Below are 25002 nucleotides of genomic sequence, written 5' to 3' on the forward strand. Positions count from 1 at the left end.
AGTCTATGTACTGGCAATTAATGTCATACTACTAATCTGCTATCAATGTTTTGGCAATTTGGATTATTGTGTAAAAATCTGTAATCTGAATCTGTTTATGTTTCCTTCTTCAGATGAGATGGAAGAAGGTAATTTCTTTTTATCTACCTGGAAAGCACAAAACTATTTTCCCTGACTTTGCGTCTAAATGGGATGGAAAAGATTTTAAAGAACCTATTGACAAACATGAAATTTATGAAACCAGATCACACACAGTTTTCTAAGTAACTCATGTTGTTGCCAGATTAAATGTCCTGGTAGCAGGCTGTGTAAATTCCACTTGGCAGAAGTTTCTGTAACAATGTACCCTTTAAGGAGAGACATCTTTCCCTAAAAATGAGTGTGCAATGGAAAATATGCAACTGGAGATTTTTAAATACTTCCCTTGCAAGCCAAGGGACATCCCAGCCCCAGTACAAGTTCATGAGCAGTTTGCACACTGAGGCTCTGAGTGGGGAGGCACACCAGGGTATCCCAGCACCAACAAGGGTGCAGTTTCAGGAGCAGCCCAGCACTCCCTTTGCCCTGAATAAGGTTACAAAGTGCCTCAGTCTGCCACTGCTCCTAGCCAGGTCATTGTGCTTTATTTGGTCAGTCATGAGGCAAAGACCCCCACACTTTTAATTTGCTTCATGCATAATGCTTGCTGCAAGAATGAAGCTTGTTGCATGAGAGAGGGCATAAATTGTACTACCATCCCCTAAATGACATTTTCTTCTGTTTTCTCAACAGTATAGAAAGCTCTGGGATAGGTACTCATATCACAGTAAATGCATAACAGTATTATTCGCCATGCAGTTACATCTTAAGTTTCAAGATAAAAAGTTCATGGTGTAGAAGGAAAATGAGTCTCAAAAAAGGTCAAACTTAGAAAGGTAAAAATCAATGTTTTTTCAGTTCTCCTGGTTCAGAAACTGAAGCCATGTTAATCATCCTGCGTTAACTGTGCTCCTACCTTACCTCTGCTGGTTCTGAGCAGTGGGTACTTGTTTATCAAAGAGATGCTGTTGAGAATTGCCTGGGTGTGAAGAGCTGTCAGCATAGCAGAGGGTAAACACGCAATTCCCTTCTGCTCCTCAATGACTCAGAGGTGGATTTTGGGACATAATTTTAAAAAAAGGGAGTCTTGTGTGTCACCATAGGTAACCTACTGCTGCTGTCAGAGGAAAGTAGTCTATGTGGGTCAGTTTAACTAAGTCTTCTTCCCACTGCATTTCACCCCATCGCTCTTTCTGTCTGGCTGGCTCTTTCTCCAGCAATCTCCCAGCTAGAGGGCTGAGCACTGCCTGCAGCTCCTTCTTTATCCCCCTCTCCACAGTCTGAGCTCCCTCCTGGTTTTACCAAGCACCATGTACTCTCAGCCAGGCCTCATTTATATTTTATTGTGTGATTTGCTATTTGTTTGTGGCTTGCTTTTGAATGCCTAGGCTGTTCATGAAAATGATGAGAAACAGTCCTTCCTCATTGTCTCTGTTCCCTAATCAGCGCTGAAAAGATGCTGAAAATCTCATGGGTTAGCTGCAAGAAGCTGGGCCAGCAAAGTGTGCACTTTCTTATAGTTGGCTCGAGAGTTGGGGACATTGTCCTCCTAATTAAGGAACATAAACTCTGCTACCTTAATTACAGCAAGATGCAAACTATAAGGATATAAGTGCCATACAACATACTGATATGGTTGTGTACACCTGAGGGAGTGCATTTATGTCACTGGATAGAGTAGGGAAAAAAATCATACCCTCTGACAATATGTGCTGGTGCATAATGCTTCTGTAAATGAAGCCTCAGGCTCATTCTTCCCAAACAGCTGCCTCTGGCTCTCTCTGCTTGATGCAAACTGCAGCCTGTCAGTGCGAGGATTGGGCTCCCCTAGATACCACCTGCAAAGCATGAGAGTGCTGGTGGATGCATATACAGGCCCAGTGACCTGAGGATGCTGATTCCTGAGTTAAGCCAAGAGAAAAATATGGGGGCTTTTGAGCTTTGCTGCTCCCCAGTGCTGGGGAGGGGGGCTAATAAGGTAGGGAGCAACAAGACAGATATTAGCAATTCTGTCTTGAAGTGAGCCTAAGGGACTCACTGGAGCAGATACAATTTTATGTGCTTCATCCTGCTGTGTGGAGGCTGCAGTTAGGGATGTTGCAGGGGCTCAGGTTCAGCCATGCAGTGCTGTGCTCCTTCAGGGGAAGTCACCAGCCCCAAGGGGAGCACTCAGCCCAACACCCCCTCTCACTGCAGGGCAGAAGCTGCCTGGCATGGGCACAGCCACACTCAGGTGGCACCTGTGCCTGGCCCCAGCTCAGAGCTCATCAGGGAAAACCCCCACCCCATGCAGGAGATATGTGCAAGGACAATTTTCTGTGGAGTTAATGCCATGAAGGTGTTGGGGAAATGGGGCGTTGCTTCCCTTTACTTAGGGAAATCAAGTTCTTCCTTGTGCAATTGCCAAGGGGCCCAGAGCAGCTCCTTGGGGTGCTGGGATACACTGACAGCTTTGGTGCTCTCCTGCACTGCAGTTCAACATCAAAGCAAGTGGCAGCTGCTGGTTTTGTGTCACTCCAGGCACAGAGAGCTGCATGGGACAGGCCAAGCTGACACCAAGGGAACTTCATTCCCTCTTGTAGCCACAGCTGGGCTGCCTGGGACAGCTCAAGGGATGCACAAGGGACAGTATCTTGTCAGGGTCTGCCCCCACACAGCTACTGTGCTCCACACAGGTCAGCAGACAAAGACAGGAGCCCCCTTCCTTTCTAGCAGCTGAGGGAGGACTTGGTCAAATCCAGATATGTTCAGCACATCAGAGGATTGCACCCATGGGATGCTCAAGGTCCCAAACCTGATTTTAACTGATGATTGCCTCTGTTTGCGGCACTGACACTCTGGGGAGGATATTTCATTTGTTCTTCCCAGCTAGAAAAGTGTCCGACAATCCCCTGCCAGGCATTTTAACACTTACCTCTCCCACTACATTTTACCACCTGTTACATTGCAATACTGTTGCTTTAATAGCATGGTGCTGAAACTCAGTATGTTCTGAAAATGTTATGGGGTTAATTGTGTTTTAGAAGTGTTTTCTTCAGCTACTTTAAATTGATGATACAATCTTTTCTTTACAAAAAAAAATATTCTCCCCTCTTCCTCTCTCATTTTCTGAATAGCCTGTTCAGAGGAACTGCATGTAAAGCTCTCATGCACCTCAACAGAGCCTTATCCCAAAAAAGGGATTATCCGTGTTTTGACATTAATGATAACAGTGAGAAATCCTCTAAGCACCAACCTTTGTAAAACAAATCTGGCATATTGCAAGAGGTATTCCAGCCAAGGCTTTTTCTGTGGAAGAATTAATAATGTCTCACTGTGAAAAAATCAAAATGCCCACTCTTAATGTAGCAGGACTATGAAGGCAAAGGAGGGCAGTGACAGTAGAATCTGGTACACAGAGATATGCACACAAGTAGGCTCTTTGGGGTTTCTCAAACTGAATTTTAGGAAGTTTAATCTACCTTCTTTGTTATTGCTGTTCAGGAGGATCTAGATGGTATTCACGATAAAGCAAAGTTTCACATGGGGACGTAATGTAGAGCCATAAATGTGTTTCTCACCAGGGCTATTAGACCATTTTTGAATGTAGAAGCACCTTTAAAATATATATTCCCTATTGTGATGAAGTCATCTAGTTCAGTGTATTGCTCACATAACTGGTAGTACTCACAATGAATCTCCAAAGAGATATTTATTTGAATATGTGGTTTTCTAGCTCAATGCTATTTCTGGAAATATGCTTAGCACATTTAATATTTATCTCAGTAAAAAATATTTTCTATATTTCAAGGCAATTCACAGATATTGTGTGCAGCTGTAGCTCTTATTTTAGAGAAATATTTACCTGATGCTTCAGATATTAAGAATTATGCTAACAGATAGCCATGAAAATGAAACACATTACAGGGACTGGGCAGGTCAGCTTAAGCATGCCAACTACAGGAATTCATTTTCTCCTCTGAGAGCTCTAGACCTGACCACCATCCAACACTGGAGACTCATTGATGGATATGATATGATTAGGCACAGCAGATTCTATATTACTGTGTGAGTAAGAGAGCTGTGGCACCAACCAAAGGTTAAAATAGTTCCTCAATTTGATCCTGCCTAGAAAAGCATAATTAAAATAGAAACCTGCTAGAGGAGTTTCCCAGGTGAGTTGAGTTATTGGCTTCACCTGCACATTTGCACCATTTCTCCATCTCTCCCAACTTATGTCAGAGTAGAGCCAGGCCTGGATTCTCATAATCAGTTGGCTGTAGCTGTTCTCTTATGTAAAGGGGCACAGAGAGCAGGAGCATCAACCATCTCTATATTTTACAAAGCTCAGATCAAACAAATTCCCTTGTTCTTGGGATATTTCCAGCTTGAGAAAGAAGCAGATAAGACATAGTCCGGGTTTCAGATCTTCTTTTTTACCTTGAATGCAAGTGGGGTTTATATAAACCAGACTTATTTTATATATTTGTATCTATATCTGTATATCTATCTACATCAACATAGATAGATTCATATCTATATATACATATATATATATGTATATATGCACCTTTGTGTGTCTATCTATCTATCTATCTATCTATCTATCTATCTATCTATCTATCTATCTATCTATCTATCTATCTATCTATCTATCAAATCTATCTCCATCCATGTTTTTCCTCCTGAATTCCCCTCTTTCCCTGGAGTATAACAAGCAGAGAATAGGGGATCTGCTGAATAGCTGTTCCTGATTTGAAATGAGTGTTCAAATGCCATGTTTAAAATTAAAAATCTAAGAAGATCCTTTTTCTCCCTAGAAGAGACAGAATATCTACCCTGATATGAAACATATATCAAGGTACAAATTGCATGCAGACCACCTGGACTGGAAATAAAAGAATTCCTGCTGAAATCCCAATTTATATAGTTATTACTTCAATCCTGAGTGATTTCATTGCTATGGTGATCCTTCACTAAGCATTGCTCTGGGTATCTGCCATTTCCTCACTTGTTCCCCTTTTCTACAGTAAGGGATCTTTGGAGTAAAGTTTATTGAGCAGCCATTTAGATTAAAAACAAGTTAGGACTAAATGTTTGTTTATGGCCAGAACTTACACTTGTATATATTTGTAGATGCCATAAATAAGTCTGCCTCTTAGTGTGTATATATGTAAATGCATAAAACATGTGTTTATGTACATCTTGAGATGAAAAACTCTAAAAATATTGTAAGAAGAGTGAAAGAGGAAAAGAAGTTGTTACCCAGGAATCACAAGATTTCATGCTCTCTCAGAGTGAATGTGTTGCTTGTGGAATATTTAAGGCTAACAGAGTAGTTACAAATCTGCAGTATATTTAGCATTACAAGAAATTAAATTCATGTGTATAAATCAGTGTTCTTTAAATGCTGCCTTATTTCTAGGAGGTCTCATCCATCCTTTCCCTGAATCATCTCAAAACACATTCAAAAGGCTGGTATACTCTAATTAGCTAGAATCAGCTTCTGGAAGATATTTCAATTTTTGTTGGAGAGTCTCAAGCCAAAAACGTCTGAGGATGGGATCTAATAAATTTATATTAGCTGGAGTATAGACTAAGTTTTATTTAAAAGCTCTTTTACACAGCAATAGACTGAATATTTCATTATCTGGAACCTCATGCTGAACCTAGACAGATTTCCCGAAACATTATCTTAATGCTTGCACAAATGTAATTACTACTAAATCAATATTTTGTATTCAAGCCTAATTACAGTACATGAATTAGAATACTCCTAAAGAGATGTGTAGTTGGCTTCTTAGTAGACTTTAACTGGCTGGTATTTAAACTGACAAAGTATCTCAGCTTTGGCTGCCCCACTGTGAGTACACAGTGGTAGAATCAAATTTTGCTGGCTGTGACAATTGTCACATGCATAGTGCATCTGCAAAGAGCTACCAGTCTTGCAAAGCCAAAAGAGATTCTCAAGGAAAACAAGACTCCTCTTTTTCAGATGACATTCACACTTCTGAAAGGCAGAGTTTTCTCCACAATATTGCAGAGGAGGATTTAGAGCAGCACTTTTATTAAGGGCTGAGATGACGTCAGTGGCAAACAGATAAACTAAGGCGTTTTAAGGACTCCTTGCCTTGACATGCTCCCCAGTTTGAGTTATTTGTTCCTCTCAGTGGTCAGTGTAGTGTCCCAACTCTGGGAACTCAGGTCTGAACTATCAGAGAGGAAAATGCAAATTGGAAAGGTAGGGCTCATGTAACTTCCCAGTAGTTTGTCATCAAAGGGCTACAAGTTCAGGGCTGCTCAGAAAAATATATTGCCTTAAGAACCACACCCAAATTGTTCTCTCCTACAGCTTCCAATACAGCCAGCAGATGTGTCACCTTCCCATCCCAAGTCCTTAAGAGTGAGCAAAAAATGTTTATTTTCTGGCCTAGGAATCAGACTTCATCACAGCTAGAAATTCCACTGCGCACTATTCCCCCACTGTTTATCAGCAATCTTCTTGGTATGCACAGCTCCTGCAGGGTCCTTCTCCTGATATAAAATATTCCTCTCAGAGTTTACTCTGACAGTGTGCAATGAACATTTATACAAAGTAACTACAGCTGCAATTTGTACACTCGTTTGTCTTTTCCACAGAACCCACATGTATAAGGCCTACCAAAGGTGCTGTCTCCAAATGGCAGAATGGGAACACGGAAGTTCCTGGTGAACCCAGGCAACCTCACTGTCTTCAGCAAACCTTTAATGAAATGATATTGAAAGAGATGGAAAAATGGAAGACAGAAGTTCCTTTGCTTTTCTTTGCTTTTCTTTGCATCCATGTAAAAATATGGAGAAATATGAGGTGTCCCACAGGAATTAAATTTGTTCACTGCAGTTTCATCAACTGAAGAAGACCTAAGAAGATCTAAGAAATGAGGCTGTTTTATTATTATCAATCAAGAATGGAGAAATGGCATCATCTCTGTAAAAATCTGACACTGCTTTGGAAACAATGGTGACAAAATAATGTATATTGTATGTAATATACAATAGAAGTGCAAGACTGACCTTGAAAATGACCTTGTTGTGTCCAGTGAAAGACTAAATAAAAGACTAAGGCACCTCAAGTGAAGAGATTAAGGAGGTAACTGAGTCATGATCCATTTGTTCCATATATCTCACTTCAGCAGACCTTTCAATCTAGCCAATTTGGGCAACCCAAGAGACACTTGGGTGCTTGGGTAAGGATTACGTTGCATTTCTTGAGATTATGTTTTTGAAATGAAGTTAACAAACTGCCAGAATAGATTATGAGGGAATGTGCTCCATTTCTGCTGAGTTGGCCCAATATGGAAACCTCCAAAGATGATTTCCAGGCATGCAGGTCAAGAGTAAGTAATCAAAAGTTCCTTTTCACTTGAGATCTGTGGTCCTGTGATCTACCATCCTTCTGGACTGAGAGATACATCTTTTTAGTACAAGTATAGAAGACAGTTTCTTTCTGGTTTTGGACTCCAACACCAAATCTAATCTCTCTTTAAAAATATATCTCCTGAGGAATACTGGGAAATGTGGATGAAACGTTGTTTATCTCAGCAAGCACTTCAATTTCCTTGTTTGGGGGTGGGTGGGTGGATTTTAGTTGTGTGTTTTTATCGATTTGTTTTGTTTCTTTTTTTTCCTTTTTGTTTCCAGGAATGGTAAGCCCATTCCTGTGTGGTTGGTTGAGTAAATGCTCTCACATTAGAACTTTGTCTACATTCTCTCACTCTTGACATAGTCCACTATGGCAGAAACTTAAAATAAATATTAATTAGTTAAATGTCAGTAATTTGACATTCAGTGGTCTATTTCTATACTTTTCTGACTTGATTATGAATCACAAAATTAAACACATGCACTGGGTATAATTTTTGCCAAAGTATTTGCGATCATTTTATGCCTCTCACTAAACATGCCCTCTGGACAAAGATGATTATTAAATCTAAAATAATTGGCTTATTCCTCTAGAAAAAAAAACTAGTGCAACTTCTTGTAGAGTACTACAGGATTTCAGGTCTTCATTTTTTACTTCATGGACTAGAAACACTACTTAACAATTTTTCTTACTTTTAGAGACCAACCCATGTCCTAAACTCTATCGGTTTGTTTAAAATTTAATCCAGTCTGCACCATAAAGCAAAAGGAAACTCCAGAGTCATTACGTAAAAAACATCATTGTTAAAATCTATTCAGTGCACATCCAGAGTAGCCTGAAGCATTGTTTCTTCAAAAAAGCACTGATTCTGCTCATTCTGCAGTGAATAGCAGAACAGATTGGCAGCAAGGGCCTCTGGGTCCGCCCTGCAGAGCTTTCAAAATCATGTCTTTCTTGGCAATAGTATAATGAGACATCTAAGCTTCTCTTTGCCAGCTTAATATTTTTGGCAGGAACAACCACATTTAGCATAAAATACCAGTAATCAAGGTTGAGCAGCTTGGGCTTTTACACGTTTCCTCTCTTCCTATTAAAAAAATAAATCAGCAGCTAATGATCAGAGACCTTAAAAATTTCTGCAGTGCCAGCTCACATGTCTTGGCACAGGCCACTTAAGATAATTTCCCTTAGACCTTCCTATTCTGCAAGTTTAATACTTCACCACATCAAGCGCATTGACTTTGGAGAGAATAGGAGAACCAGACTGTAACTCCCTACCAAGGTTATCCTCATGGACATCAGTACTAAGGCAGAGGTTACTCACACCTCATTTGTAACTTATCCAGTCAACGCAAGGTAATTTGAAAGAACTTATCAAGAAAATCTCTCAGCTAGATCTGTGAAAGGTAGATAAAGATAAAATGCTTCAGCACCTTTCAGCACTTAGCACTCACTATCACCCACTTCTAGGAGCTGTCCAGGTTTGTGAAGCATCTTTCACTGGCAGCTTCAATATCTGGCATGGACACAGCACAAAGCATGTAAACCTGAATTAATCTGAGCTTCCAAATGGCCAGCTTGAATCTGTCTGTAATCATTTACATTCTCTCAGTGTCAATCCAAGTACCTTTCTCAGAGTACCATCACCAAATCCAGCCATTTAAGAAACACTGGCAGCAGCAGTGTAGTTTTGCCCCCTTGTGCAGATAGTGGGAGAGCTGAATCATGTTCCTGTCTCCCATGGGGAACCCTTTCTTAGATTATGCCTGCTGCATGACTCTGGCACTTTGGTGCACACCTATCCCTGCCTGGCAACTTGTGTTAGAAATCAAGGCCTGATCCGCATTTAAACTCTTCGAAGCCACCACCTTTCAGAGCTGCCTAAATATGTACACAAAGGAAAGTCTGGTCAATGCTGCACCTTTACTGTGTTTCAGGAAGGAACTGTGGGTCCAAGATCTTCTAAACAAGGCCTAGGTTTTGTTTCAGAGAGAGCTCTTTGGCTTGTAGACAAAAATCAGAAATGTGTGTAGGGCCTGGGCAATGAGACAATAAGAGCTCCAGAGCTAACCAGAGAATAATCCAAATCAACAGGATATGTGCGCCTTATGCAGCTGCTCCAGTTCCCATGGACTCAACTCTCTGGCGGGAAAAGCTGAAGCCTGACTCTACAAGGTAACAAAAGGAGAGGAGCAGACTTGGAATCCAGTTCTTCTTCTGCTGACTACATGAGACTCTTCTGTCCTCTTCTTAGAGCTACAGGAATGGGAGTGAGTCTATCTTTGTTTCAGTTTTAGTCACCAACCCTCCTGCACTTACCCAGCAGCTGTTCAGCTGTTTCTTGCAAAACAGAGCTGGTTTTCCAGGAGACATTTAATTTCTGAAACCACGCAGTAAACACTAGTGATGAAAGTTTCACCTGCAGGGTGGAAAAGGGATTTTTCACAAAAAAACTAGTTTGGACAAGAGATTTTGTTTGGTTGTTGTTGCTATTACTTTTTGTTTGTTTGTTTTAATTTGTTTTGATTAAATCACTTCCGATCATTGAGCTAAGAGATAAAAGGGCACCATATGCGTTTTTATCTTTTTGCAAAAAGGCTTATACAGACACCTAAATGCAGGAGATCACACAGGACTATGAATCTGGATGAGAACAAAGTGCATCTCTGCAGCCAGACCATGTAGGAATGTTCAGTGCAAAGGAACCTCCTGGACTGCTGACTCCCAGTCTTTGCCGTTCACACATGAAAATGCATTTTCTGGCTTTGCTAAGAGAGTGATGTAAAGGCATTTTTCTGAATGCTTGAACACTTGTTTTAGGTGATCATCCCTAAATGTGGAGCTAATGGTCGTCTGAGGGGTTGTTTCCTGTAAAAATTGCTGTTCCACAACCACTCTGACTAAGGCAATGTCTGTGCAATGTGCAGCCTTCTGACCTGACTGCCAAAAGGATCTGATGCTCTGAAGGTATAAAGGTTCACAATTCACCCTAAATTTATGCCTTGCCAATTTTCTCAACTTGCTCTGCTGCCAGCTTTTTTTTTATAAGTAGCTTTTCTTTTTGGGAAGAAGCTTTTCTTCCACTTGCATTTAGTAAGATCAGTCACACGCAACATAACTTTCATTTTGTTGCATGAAAGAAGCATGCAGTTTTTTTAAAGTTTTCTCCCACATGATAGATCATGAGCCTTTCAGTTCAGAAAAAGGAATTAATGAGCAAGTTCTAACTACATTTCATAGTATAAGAATGAAGAGACAGCAAAGGAAATTAAGAGATAACAGGCTTAAGGCAAAAAAAAAAAAAGGTGATTCTTAACACAGTGTTGACTTCAGCCATGACAATTCCTGCCACAGGATATTATGGCTGCCGAAGTTGAGATGAGTTCAAAGTGATTAGAGAAATTGCTGGAAAGGATATGAAACGCAAAGATATCATCCTTGTCGGAGGGAGTCCCTGATCCACAAACTGCTGGAGGCCACAGCACCACTCCAGCAAAACCCACTGTAGATGCAATCTTCAGGTTTTGCATGGGATTCACTATTGGACAGTGTTGGAAGAAAAACAATGGCTTTTGTTTTTCTGCTGCTGTCCTAATTTTTTTCCAGCTGCCTTTCCTTTTATGCTGTTCAGACTTATTCCCAGTCCACCAGCACATCCTGTTCTTTCACTGTCTCATTTTTACCTTAACCTCAAATCATCAAGTTAATTTCACTAAGCATTTTCCACTCCTTGTGTCAGGGTCATAATTTGTCTATAAAAATAGAACTCACCCTAATAGTGATCACTGAAAAATGCAGTTTTGGGCTTACTCTTGCAGTGTAAAATTTCCTTAGGTAATGCCTTGTCCTTTGTCCAAATTCCTTCTTACCAAACAACTCCTTTGCTTTATGGAGGAAACCATCTGTAATTTATTCACCCAACTTCTTGTCAAAGCAGAACTAAAATATGCATTGACTTCATGAGTCAAACTAAAAACAAAAACTAAACTGACATTAATGAACAATCCCACATCTTTATGTTTGGTATTTATGTACTTATACATGAAAAAAGTTGATCTTTAGTATCTTTTAGAAAATCTACTGCAGGTTTATTTTTCTTAAACTGCTCATATATTCTCTTTCTGACCTATCTTGAAACTTCCTCAGATAAGCAGTCTCATTATTTCATGGGTTTCTGGCTATCTCTAATTTCAGATGCCTTTCCTAGTGTGAGTATTCCAGCAGTGGGGACTGAAGCAGAGACTTTTAATAAAAATCTCTGCCAGGTATAAATTCTTTACCCAAAGACATCTTGTGATCTCCAAATCCAGGCCTTCACTCCTGCAACTCTAATTAGCTCCCACAGGTAACATACAGACTGTAACAAAATGCCCCCAAACAATCCTGTGTACTCAAGCTAATGAGGATGCAATATTCCCTGCTTATAGCAGCGAGCTTTCCTAGACACCAAAATGTTGTGACAACTCACAAAACGCCAGATGCTGGGAGTCATCACTGGGACATCCCTGAACTGTCCCTGGGAGCTGCCTGGGAACATCCTTGGTTAGCATCAGCCAACAGCACATCAGGGATGGCTGTAGCAGCTTAATGGGATAGATGATGAGTCTGGTGCTTGGGAACACGCCAGGCACTGCTGGCTATGGATGAGTATGGAGCCAGCCTGGCTGTGCCACAGTTTGAAAGAGAGACCTCTAACTATAAGGCTACTTTTGTTTGTTCTTACTCTAAAATTATAATCAACTCATCATCATCCAGTACAAGGTCACCTTCTACTGGTACCCACTTCTACTGGTGTCCTCACAAACTGGTATCCTCAGAGCTTTCATCACAGAAATCTTTGCACAGCAATAATCATCTAAGAGTGACCCAGTCATCCTGGAAATGCCCCAGGGGTTTAAGGTTTAAGGTGTTTTAATGCTAATCTGTTTTTTTTGTTTTGTTTTGTTTTGGTTTGGTTTGGTTTTTTTTTTGTTAGGATAACACTTTGTATTCTAAACATACTTTATCCTTTGTGCATTTGAAGCCTTGTTCTTCCGTCTCCTCCTGTCTTGTTTCACAATGGCTGTGAAAAATAAACTCAGCAGATGTCCCAGAAGGCTGCTATGCTGCCAGTCATTGGTGGTATAGATAGTCCTGTAAGTAGGATATCTTAAACATCTTTATGCCAGCTTAACTTTTTCCTTTGTAAAAATCTTTTGAAGAGACTTGGAAATCACCAGGGAAATCTTAATTGACAAAGGCATGTGGAGTAAAAATCTGATAAATGGTCCATAAGAGATTTTCCCCATTTAATACTAGGGACATCAAACAATCAAAGAATAAGACCATGCATTGCAAAAACTTTGCAGAATGCTTTCACCAACTTGATCTGCTTTTATAGGCCATGTCTGGTGTCTGAAGTGAGATGGTGCTTTTTGCTTATTTTTTTTTCCAGCATAGAAATCAATCATCAAATGGATGATTTTCTTTTCTATTTTTATTTTTTTTTTTCTGGAAAAGAGTGAAATGGAGAAATTGATAGATAGGAGGGTACACAAAAAGCTACAATTTCCAATGTCTCACTGTTTTCACTCGTACATATGAGTGTTTACACTTTGGGAAAAGTAATGGCCCAGCCCTAGTCTTCGTACTCTTTTTATAATGTATTATTTCAGACATGGATTACTCTGCCTTTAAATCTGGTGTCTGGAAGCAGGAAATTTCTTGAATTCTGTGCCAGGACATTTTCCATTTCAAAAAGGACTTGTGTTCATTGAGGTCCTTTATATAAAAAGTCACAGTCATCTAGCCCTGCACTATTACATATGACTTACTTGTGCAAAAGTACATTACATTTCCACCCAAACTGGGAATGCAGGCATTTTAAGTAAAGAACAATAGGCCTTTTCTGCAGCTCTACATACTGAAACCCATAGATAGAAATTATTCTTCCTAACACAATGATTATTATTTTATTAGAGATCAGGTTAGAAGTAGTTTTGAGGTGAATGTGATGCAGATTATGAAGCAGTAGATACACAAGTTTTTGAGTTTGTACAACACCTTTTAGCTTATGTCAGCTTAACTTATTTTTCCCTGAAGTGACATTTAGGTTAGCTAGACGGCTAAATGGCTGCCAACCAAGAGGAATGGCAGTACATTATCCATAACTTCTATCAACAACTCCTCTAAAGAATACCATGATTAAAGCAGGTTTCAAGTCTTAATCAACTTGAAAGAACAAATACCATGATTAAAGCAGGTTTCAAGTCTTAATCAACTTGAAAGAACAACAGAAAGATTAACTCCATGTTTAGTGAATGCTACATTATTTATTCAATAAAGTCTCCAAATAAGCATGGAAATTACAGGCCTGACTACAATTGAATGTATCTGAAATAAGACACGTCACATGGCTGATTGAACATGAGCACACAGACAAATGGAACTGGAAAGGTTTTTTAACACATAAAATTTAAATTTTGTGGTTCCTACTATCATTTATAACAATCACTAACATGTAAAACAACACAAAGGGCAATCCATATTGCAGACAACATAGAAGCTTCTAAGCTGTCATGGCAAGAAACTAATTTAAGAGTTAATTTTCATGCATCTAGGTATCATAGCTTGATTTCAGAACTCAAACGCTATCAGAATGTACTACCTCCTCAAGTTCAGAGTAGAAACATAAAAAAATTCTTATTTGGAAAGGACAGAATGATTCAGCAAGTTCCAGGCACTTGCAAAATAAGCATTTTATGTTTGCAGCTGCATGTGTCTCTGAAGGATGAGCTTCTAAAAAGAAATGAAGGAAATATTCCAAGCAGTAGCAATGCTATGCTAAATAAAATCAGTAGCATGAGATGCTCAGAGGAAAAGGCTTTCTTTTCCTCAGTTATAACAATTAGAGTTAAAACTCATTCTGTTGGAATAAGGATCTCCAGATGGAAGTCACAATATGTGTATGTTTTTCTATACCTTACTCCATTTTTCACTAAGACAAATTAGAATAAAATATTAAAGCCTTAGTCTTAAACACAAAGCAGAATATATGTTCACATCAACACAACTGGCCTGCCATGTCTCACACTTTATTTCTCCTATACATTTCTTAATTTATAGTCTCTTATCTTCAGCATCCTAATTTGCATGCTTAATTCTTCACTTTAGAGTACCATAAACATTAAATTATTTGTAAAACACTGTATATGCCTCAAGGTTTTATATAAATTAAATGTTGTACTTAAATGACATCATTAAATCAGTAGTTAAGGACAACTGAGGAAATGCTAGAAGGTTATAAAACAGGTTTCCAACAAAAAGACATACATACAAAATCTTGAAGATTCAAATATTATCAGTCATAAAGATCTCAGAGGAATTAGGATGAGAAACAGCCAAGCACCTATAAATAAACATGACAGTATCTGCAGAGGGTTTCAGAAATATATCTGGGGTATCCTATTCATCACCATTTTGTTCCTAAGAGGGAGAAAAACAGCATGGAGGATGTTTCAGACAGAAAGACAATAATGGATGAAAAGTCACATTAAAATAAAGCAGTAGAAGCATACTATTTCCAGTGACCAGGCAGGGAAAAGACTCTACATGATTTGGTGACACTTCTTTGTGAGGAGAAGTGTCATAGTCTATCTCATAGCCTGTTATCAAAACCAATTCTTTTGCAGGCACTTCAATGACAGCACTTATGTATATGATTAATTCTTCAGAGTCTGACATAAAATATGAGTTAAGCTCTTTAAGGTGAGGCCTTTGATGAGGACATCTACTGTAGATGATCTGTTCATACTAAAAATTGCAAAGGGTATGTAATGGTGATGGAATTCTGCAGGAGGAGGACATGGTGCTTTAACTCATGTGCATTTTGTACTGATCCAAAAAAAAAAAGAACCCTGCCAGTGCTAGGTTTGATGATGTAACTGAAAGGAAAAAATTCATGACAGTTACTTTAAAGAAAAAATATCCTTTGTGCATTTCATTGTGTTCTCAATAATATTTTTAAATAGAATTCAGTCACTTGGAGGTGATTCTGAAAAGTATCTCTGTACACTCTTGACCTTTAGAATAGGATTTTCTCCTCACGGGAATACAGTTGCAGGACACAGAAGCCACTTATTTTTCTCCCTCGTTAAGGGAGGCTTAGAAGCAAGTCAGTTTTTTAAAAAATAACTTCTTTTTCTCAGACATCTTTCTGCAGAGTCCTCAGCAGTGCTCTGCCACTCTGCACTATTCTTTTAAGAAGAGTATTTTTGTATTTATTTTTTTTAATCTACTGATCTCTGTATCTGTAGCTGCCCCGAAACCAGAACTGTACAAAACAAGTGAACAATCACATCCACAATGAAATGAAGTCAGACAGAAGACATCTATTACTACATTGGGCAGTTCTATGATCTATCTACATGAACATGGAAATATTTTTGAAGGTACCCAGGTTGCCAGGGAATGTCATCAGAGCATGTAATAGCTGAAGGAAGTTATAGAGAAAACTAATTTTCTTTACTTTTTTTTTCACAAAATCTGTAGTGAAGGAAAACAAGCAAATAGATTTTTTTTTTTTCGCAGAAAAACTAGAATAAATGAAATCTCACCTAAATCCTATAGCAACAATTCTTGTATTTTTCTACCTGAAGTCTTATATGTATTTTCAGTGTAAAATAGCCAGTGTCTCAAAAAAATACTGGCTTGACTGGTAAATCACATTTTGCTTTAGTGTAAGGGAAGGCAACACTTCCCAACACTTTTTAAACCAGTTTTAGTTAAAAGCTTTAAAAAACCCCCAAACCCTGATAGTATTGCCAAGAGGAAAAGTAAAGAAAAATAATTAGCTGTTGAAATATTACCACTAAAACATAAAGCAAGGCAATTGAAAATAAATACAGACACCTCATTTGGAAAAAAAATAGTTAACCCTCAGATTTGATACCCCAAAAACTGAATTGATGCCAGTAGCCAGAATGGGATCTAGATTTAGCTAAGCAGTAGGTCTCCCTGTAAAAATTTCACCAATTAGCCTAAAATAGAGAATACCTGGAAGCTGGGTAGGTCTAAGCTTTAAATGCCAAAGGCTATATCCAGTGTCTACACTCATTGAAATACATTCCTGGTTCAACTACACCACAAAAATCTACTGAACTTCTAATTTTCTAACTTAAATTAGAATTTAACTTCTAATTCAGCATTGTAGTTTTAAATCATGGCTTCAAAATCCCACCTTATAGTCACATGGAGGCTTGGTTTGCATTCTCTTACCATCTCTTTTATTGCCTATTCCTTCTAGGAAGACACTGTTTTGTTTTTTTTTTCCTGCAGATATTTTATAGAGAGAAAAAAAAAAAAAAGTAGTATAGGTCAGGTAATATTGTCACATTGAGCAATTTTGTTTCACCCTGCAATAATTTGTATTGCTCCTAACTTAGGTTTGTGTAAGTGATGAAAGGATATCCTTTAAAAAGTAAAAATACCCCTTTAATGTTATTATTTGTATGAGTGCATATATATATATATATATATATATATATATAAATATATATATACACACACACATTATGACACCACAGAAAAGCCACTTGGCAGATCCATATTTACACAGTATATTACAACATGCATAAGAAAGGTTTTCCACATAATATAATCTTAACTAGCATCTTACAAAAAAAATTAAAAAAAATCCACAATCTCATGATCCTGTCTATTGGGAAGCTCACATTTTATGACAATATATGATGCCACAATTCATAAAGCAATGAATTTTTTTCCCTATGAGAAAAATCTCCATGAAATTGTTTAGCCAGCCAAGATGGCTGTGCTTATTTCCCTTGAGGGTAAATGCCAAGTTTCCTCTATGCTAAAAAGCACAGGAAAGTTTTATATTAAAGCATTTTTTTTTTCCTAAAGTTACATTTTGAATTTGCTAAATATGGATGGCTGTAGTTGAGGGAAGGAAAAAAGCTTTTCAGACAGGGGAAGGAGGGGGACAGTTCTCTCCTCCCCACTCTGGCATCATGTTGAGAGCACAGAAGTAGTTTTTGCATCATGACCATGCTGATAATTCTGTTTGCTAGCATGACTGCCAAGGGTGGTGATGCCTGGGGACATCACTGTGTGACTGCACACAGACAGGTGGGAGGCTCGGGCTTGGTCCTGACACCCCAGATTCCCTGGACTCCAGCGAGGCAGGGTCTGACTGAAGCATATTAATGGCTTTGGCCTCCTCAGAGCTGTCTTTGTCCCTGCTGCTTGAGAATGATGCTTGAAGAGGTGTGAGTCACGGGATGTACTTATCAGCTGAATCACTTTGAAGGACTTGGGCAGCATCTTACATCAGCAAGCAGGGTAGGAAATGCTACTTTTTTTCCTCAATGTGCTAAAATCTCTCCAATGACAAAAGATCAAAAAGTAAATTACAAGCACAAAAGGACAAAGATCTCCTATAGAAAGCGGCTTATAAGGTGGATTAAGCAGAAGTGATGAACATGTGCCAGTATAATTTTGGATCCATAATGATTAAAAAAAACTTATATATTTTTAAGTCTCCTAGAATAAACAAATACCTTAGGCAAGTATACCCATCAGGATAAAGAAAACATGTCAAGCAGAATCCTGCTTTCATTGAGAATTATGGCTTTATAAAAACAGTTTATCACATTTTTCTAATATATTCAGAAGGTGCAGATTTAAAAAATGTGGTAATGCCACAGATAAAACCAATCAACAGAAATTGCCTATAAATTGTCTGTCAAGCCTACATCATGAGAGTTATTTCCTACAGCTTATACTGCTCATTTGTCTATGTAAGTAAAAATTAAAAAAACCCAACAAAACAATATAAAAGATGGACAGAATGCTGCCCCAGCACCATAGCAGTATATTTTATTGCACAATGTTCAAAGTAGGTAGTGTAGTCCAGCCCTGTCAATGCCCAGCATTTTGGTTTTGAGGCATTAGATCTTATAGAGGTTTTGGTTTAGAAAATCAAGTAACAGCTGCAAAGAGCACTGTTTTGTTTGTGCATGTAATGTTAGATTTAACTAAACCTGAGCCTCTTGGATCAACCATTTGGATTTTTAAATAGCAAAGACTGCAGTTTGAGAAACTAAGCATCTACATGCATGTACACAAACCCATTAAGCTCGCTGCTGAAGTGAGAGGCAATGACACATGCAATAGCCTTTCTTTGTAGGCCACAGGCAGTGAGGAAGAGCCTGTTTATCTCACAGGAGTTCAGTGGAACTCAATCCTCTCAGTGAGATGGATTGCAGGAGTTACCCCAGATTTTGAAGTCATAGGATTTGCTGTTGATTGAGTCCCATGGGGACTCATGTTGTTCTATGAAAATGCAAAATTCCATATTTATTCAAACAAGAGGTGGTAAGGCACTTGCTTATGAACCTTCCTGTTGCTACTGGCCCCAATAGGAATTATTGCTGTGGTTATCATTGCTCTTTACTATGGCCTTATCAAGACCAGCACTACTTTTACTACTGCATTGTGTAGGGATATGTATACATACACATACACTGGAACACCCACCATCTTAATTTCCATATATTAGCATCTCTGCCTATCTATTCACACAAAGTAGCTGAAGCTGAATTAAGAATTCCACCTACAGATAACTTGGATAAGTTGCCAAGACACTTAGTTCCAAATTTACAAAAATATTCATCTAACAATCTTGTGAAATCATTAAAAAACAACAGTAAGAAACACAAAGGGAAACATTTAGGTAAAAATCACATTATTTGTATCATTGTGTCTTTAGTCATTGTGACAATATAAAAAATTTTCTCACTGAAAACCAGGAAAAAAAAATTCACTGGATATTCTGGTCTTTATGAGTATGTGGTAACATAAAATGTGTTTGCCTTTCATAGTGAAACTCAAAAGGAAAGCAACTACTGAGAAATACTACTATGGTATTTGTAAAGCATACTATTAATTGAAAGAACTATAGCTCAACCTCTCTAATTACATTTTTCTCTAAACTCACAGAATATGGTGCTGAAGGGTAGGCAGTAACAACATAAATTGAAAATTGGGTTAAAGGTTGTTATGCAATAGCCCGCACTCCAGTACATTTTTAACAAGATGCTCTTGATGCTTCAGTAAAGCATCAACATGCCAGAAGTACTCTGGGCTGTCTCCTTCTAAGAATCTTGAAACCTGGCCTGGGGGAAGGTGTCCCTGCCCTCAACAGGGGTGTTGGAATTTTAAGGTGATCTTTCAGGTCCTTCCAACCCACAGTGTTTTATGATTCTATGATTAATAACAGTAAAGGCTCTGAAGGAGATTTTACTCTCCAATTTTAAGATGTTTACCATAAACTGAAACATGACATTATCATTTCAGAACTGCACAAACAATGAGTTCTTAGAAAAAAAAAATCTACTTGTTATTTTCTATCCTTACAAAACAGGTATAAACCCTCTCCGGCGTCTCTTCTGAAGAGACCTTCACCTTAAAGGATTGAGGGGGGACAGAAGAATGCATAAAACTACCTCTCCAAGTCCTATTTCAGCTTTTCCCACCTGCTTGCCTTCTGTGCATTGAAAGAGGCAAAGGAATCAGAATGGTCCTGCACGGCTCATGGGATCCACTGGAACCCCTTTATTTGTGCTTCCCACACCTCCAGATAGGAACTAGTTGAAGAAAATTCCAATGGGTTGGTCTAGGCACTAGTTTAGCAGCCCTTTCCTACTCTATAATAGAAAACATTTTCAAAATCAGGTTTGGGATATTTAAAGCAAATAAATAAAACACAATTTAAACACGTATTTTAAATCTCATTCTGCAGTTGGAAGACTGGTAGGATCAAATGCTTTTTAACACAGATGAGTCAGCCTTAACAAGTTAGCATTTGTTAAAAATGATGACAAATTACTTGTAAACTGTATCTCTATGCCCAGCATGAAATAGTGGTCCTTTCTTGTTGGGTGGGAGTTGCAGGTGTAAAGGGAGGAAGAACTTTGGGCAAATGCTACAAAGTCATTCACTGGACAACTTCATGAAATTAAGTGCTTTTCTTCTATGTATAAAGAATTTCCTTATCAGTGAGGTAAGTAAAGAAATGAACTGTTTACAGAGGTAGCTAAATTTTCATTAGCAGTAAGAGATGTATAAAGGAGACTGACAAAAGAATAAGTTCAGTGGATGATGCCACTTGGATAAAGGATTTAGCTTAGATAACCTTTCCTATCTTTAGCATCACTGCTGCTGTAATACAGAGATTTATGACATGACCTATAATAAACATTTTAATGACTACCAAAACAATTATATACAGTAATTAGATTTCCTATCAGCCTAACAAGCTAAAAAAGTATGGATTAGACTGACTGCATGTAGTGGGGCAAGAGGAAAGAGAGAGAGAGAGAGAAAAAGAGAGAAAGATAAGAAAGAGAAGGAGGAGAAGAAAGAGAAGAAAGAGAGAAAGAGAGAAAGAGAGAAAGAGAGAAAGAGAGAAAGAGAGAAAGAGAGAAAGAGAGAAAGAGAGAAAGAGAGAAAGAGAGAAAGAAAGAGAAAGAAAGAGAGAAAGCGAGAAAGCGAGAAAGAAAGCGAGAAAGCAAGAAAGAAAGCAAGAAAGTGAGAAAGCGAGAAAGTGAGAAAGCAAGAAAGCAAGAAAGAAAGAAAGAAAGAAAGAACATAACGCAATATGCCTTAGCAAGACTGGGGACTGGCCACATGACACATGAAAGCTGCAGGGCAGTTAGAGCTCTAAGTCTCAGATTTTTATATTTTATCTTACTTTGTTCCATTTTTTGTCACTTGTTTACAAAAAAAAAATATTTTATTCAATTCTCTGTTGTGTCTCACACAGGTGTATAGAATTCTCTACCACCTACAGAAATTGATGCAAGGCAAAATGTTCCAAATTAAGTCCACATGTAAGTCACTTGCTTAATTTCATTCTGAGATAATTTAGACCTGATGGATCTCTCACAGCAAATTTTTGTGATCCCTGGACAGCTTAAATGAAAATATATAATAAATAATAAGCTTTGAAAACACATCTGAGTAGCCCCCACGAATATCATGCACAACAGATGCTGCTGATTCTATTTTGCTGGTGACTCCTGTGTTCTTGTAACTCTGCACCAAAGGTTAGCTGAAACTATCTATTTGAATTTTAAAATACAATTATTTGTGCAAGGTTTCATGTAAAGCTGTTGTCTACATCAATCAGCCAAAGAGGAGGCTGACACTGCAGAAACACTGTTAACAGGTGAAATACATGGTTACATGAAAATGTTGAACCTTTCACATGGTGAACCTCTTCACTCTCTTTGCCATTTCAGTAAACTCTGTGTTGCACTACACCTCTTCCAGTGACACCTGAAGTACTTGCCATTTTTCAGGTTCTTTCTCTGCTTTGGACACATCAACAATCAGTTCAATTACAAATGTACTGGTTTAAACTCAAAATTTTTTAGGTAGTGTTACTGAATCGATACTTAACCCCTTGTATTTATAAACCTATCACACTGTCATTGTAACTATGATCAGGAAGGTTACAGTCCAGAGGTACAATCCTATTGTTGGGAAAAAAGTTTCATTACTTCATTTAACAATAAGGAAAACTACCGTAAATCTATCCTTGAATGACAAGATGATCTGGGAGAAGATTTATACTCTTCATTGACACTTCATTCAAGAAAAGAAGAAACTTCCTAAACTCTTCAAGGAAATTTCATGTCTGTAGGGGACAAACAGGTTTGCCTTATGTAAAATCTTAGAAAAATACATTGATAATAAATAAGAAACCAGATTTCAATAATACTAAGCAGACATTAAAGGTCTTTTACCTTTTTTAAGAAGATTTTTTATGTATGATTGAAGTTTATACAACACTCCAGAAAAGCCATGTGTTAGATTGAAAAATAAAATCAGAAGCATTTTCTGTCATATAAGTACACATGAAAAAAACGAGAACGTTAATGTCTTAGAAAGTGTATGTCTAGCTCTGTACCGTTACTCATTTAACAAAGCAGAAAATAAGATACTGTACTGTAAACAAAAAGCTACAGTAAAAGGACATTTTGAAATTTACACAAGTTTGAGTTCATAAACATTTTGGTTGCTCCATAACAGTTTTCATAAAAAAAGGAATAAAAAACCCTTGGACAGCTTTCATCACTCTTGACTACTTTTCACTTAAATGCACACAGACATACTTTATATAGCAATATACTGATGTACTCTTAACATGGATATTAAACTACTATTACTGTTTTTTTAACTGAGATGTGTATTATCCAATCAATATTATCTGAATTGAAATACTCATACATTATGTATTCCCATCATGTTGTTAAGTATAAAAACATGAAAATATAACTTTACATTATTTCAGTTATATACATCAGTTCAGGCTTGACAAAGATTTTTTTAATGCTATGAATTTTAGAGGAATGAGCCCAGAGGTACAATAAATAGCTTTCCACTGTATACAGAAATGCATTTCTACTTTTTTGAAAAAAAATTAATTACCATATCAGTATTATTTTAGTTTGGTCATTCTAGCATTGAACATTAAAAATCTGAATGCATTCCCCAACATTCCTGATGAGGAGTAATGCACAGAACACCTATGAATTACAGATGTGCCAAGAAATGATTTAGTTCAGTTGGGGGGAGGTATTGGTAAGACAGACATTGAAAACACTGTATACACCTCTTTTGTTGGCCACACTGGGAGTATACACTGTGTTCACATGCTTGCAGAAACAGGCTCAGAGTTTGTACCACGAGAAGGGACTTCAAGTTTCTGATCAATGCTCTGCCTTCTCCAATGCTCAGTAAACATTATACTTGAGTCTAAGAAATTGATTCCAACTAAAGCTGCAAGTCATATTTAAATTTTTATTTAATTCCAAAATAAAAGAGATTTACCGATACTGCATGAGGCAATGTATCGACAATGCAGAAAAATGTAAGCTTTTCAACCAAATGTACAGAATTGTTTCTACAGGGAAAGCTAGAGAAACACGATGTAACTTTGATTTGCATTAGCATTTAAATTAATATTATTGCACCCCTCCTAGGATTCCTTTTTGCTTTTTAAGTAGTTATTGTTTTTTAAATACACACAATTAAAATATGGTAACTTCAGCTAGCAAAGAATACTCATAATGATTAAGATTCAGGAAAGTTTTCATCAGTACAGACTGCATCTAATTCGAGTTATCAATCTTAATTCAAAAAGACATTGCCAAGGTTTTGGGTTTTTCTTTTCACAAAAGCTTCACTAGCTACTGCTTAGAATTACCTTTTAACAGTTTGAAAACTGCTTCCTTAGAGAAACAATTTGAAAACTCTCTTTTTTTTTTTCATTCTTTAAAAAAAATACTTAACACTTTTTACTGCTTGCCATTTAACAGCTTTTATCAATACTCCTCTCTCTGTACACATACTTATGAACTCAACTGTACAAAAGTAGAGATAGGTTTGAACCAAATCTTTGGATCATTAAGTCTCTGCATGTCAGAGTTAAGAGGAGCTCTAAAACAGCACCCATCCTCATGTGCCAGTATCAAGTACTGCTCCAACCCAGAACAACCTTGATCTTCAGAGTTCAACGAGTGTATCTGAGCATCACAGCTTGGGCTCATCTGCAGAAAAAACTATTGAACAGATTTGAGTGAGCTGGAAGTGGCGACACTGCCAAAAACTGAAACATTGACCCAACCTTGACAGTGTCCTTTTAGATTTCAGACTCTTTATAACCCAACTGTAGCTAGTAAAATTAATGGAACACTTGCAAATAAAACCATAGAAAAAAGTTTATTTCAAATGTCAAGCATTGCCAAGTAAATTTTATATTAACACCAAATGTTAAAGAATAGGATATACAGCAAAGTTTTAATAACAATATTAAATTACAAGATTTGAACCTTTCAATCATTATTTCTTCTCTTCTCAACATTACATATTTGGCTTTGAAAAATACGGAACTGATGCCTTAAGCCTTATTTTCATATTCCACTTCCCCGTAGTCTAGATTTTTTTCTTTTTTTTCTTATTTTTTTTCTTTTGTCATATCCAACCATTATGGAAGCAAATTTATTTAAAAGCCAGTTTTTGTTTGTGAAAATACCTAAAAATATTTTTTTCATTTTATACTTTTTTTTTTTCTTATAAAACATGTCACATCTTGATGCAATTGATGTCAAGTGTGCTTAAGTCAATATGAACCAAGGGACTAACAACAGTGGCTGCAGAAACTGGTGTGTTGCCTGTACAACGACTTCAGTTAGATTACAGTACTTCCATGTTAGCTGTGCATGTCAGTCAAGCTTCATCTTGAACTTGTGTAGAAAATGGTGTTGTGTTTTGAACCAAGCATTCATTACAATCCAAGATGAACTCCACAAATACAAGAATTTTTTCTTGGCTGAAAGAAAAGTCTTCAAGATACTGGATGCCTCTCACCACTTTGACAATAAACGCACAAGGAAACCATTGTGTAAGGCACTCAAAAGGTTCTTATCAATCACGAGAGATCAGTCACACTGACATTCATTCCCATGCCAGGACTCACG

At 37.7% G+C, this 25002-nt stretch overlaps 1 protein-coding gene across 4 annotated transcripts in view; it reads right to left on the reverse strand.

The window, feature by feature from the left end:
* Nucleotides 1–24979: 24979 nt before the first annotated feature.
* GRIA2 (glutamate ionotropic receptor AMPA type subunit 2) overlaps nucleotides 24980–25002 on the reverse strand; it is an 86637-nt gene continuing 86614 nt past the window's right edge. For all 4 annotated transcript variants that reach the window (XM_064710783.1, XM_064710779.1, XM_064710781.1 and 1 more), the window contains one exon: nucleotides 24980–25002. This exon is cut by the window's right edge and continues 116 nt beyond it. The gene's annotated coding sequence lies outside the window, so the exon portion shown is untranslated.

The sequence above is a fragment of the Zonotrichia leucophrys genome, chromosome 4, assembly GCF_028769735.1.
Source record: "Zonotrichia leucophrys gambelii isolate GWCS_2022_RI chromosome 4, RI_Zleu_2.0, whole genome shotgun sequence".
In the NCBI taxonomy this organism is placed as follows: Eukaryota; Metazoa; Chordata; class Aves; order Passeriformes; family Passerellidae; genus Zonotrichia; species Zonotrichia leucophrys.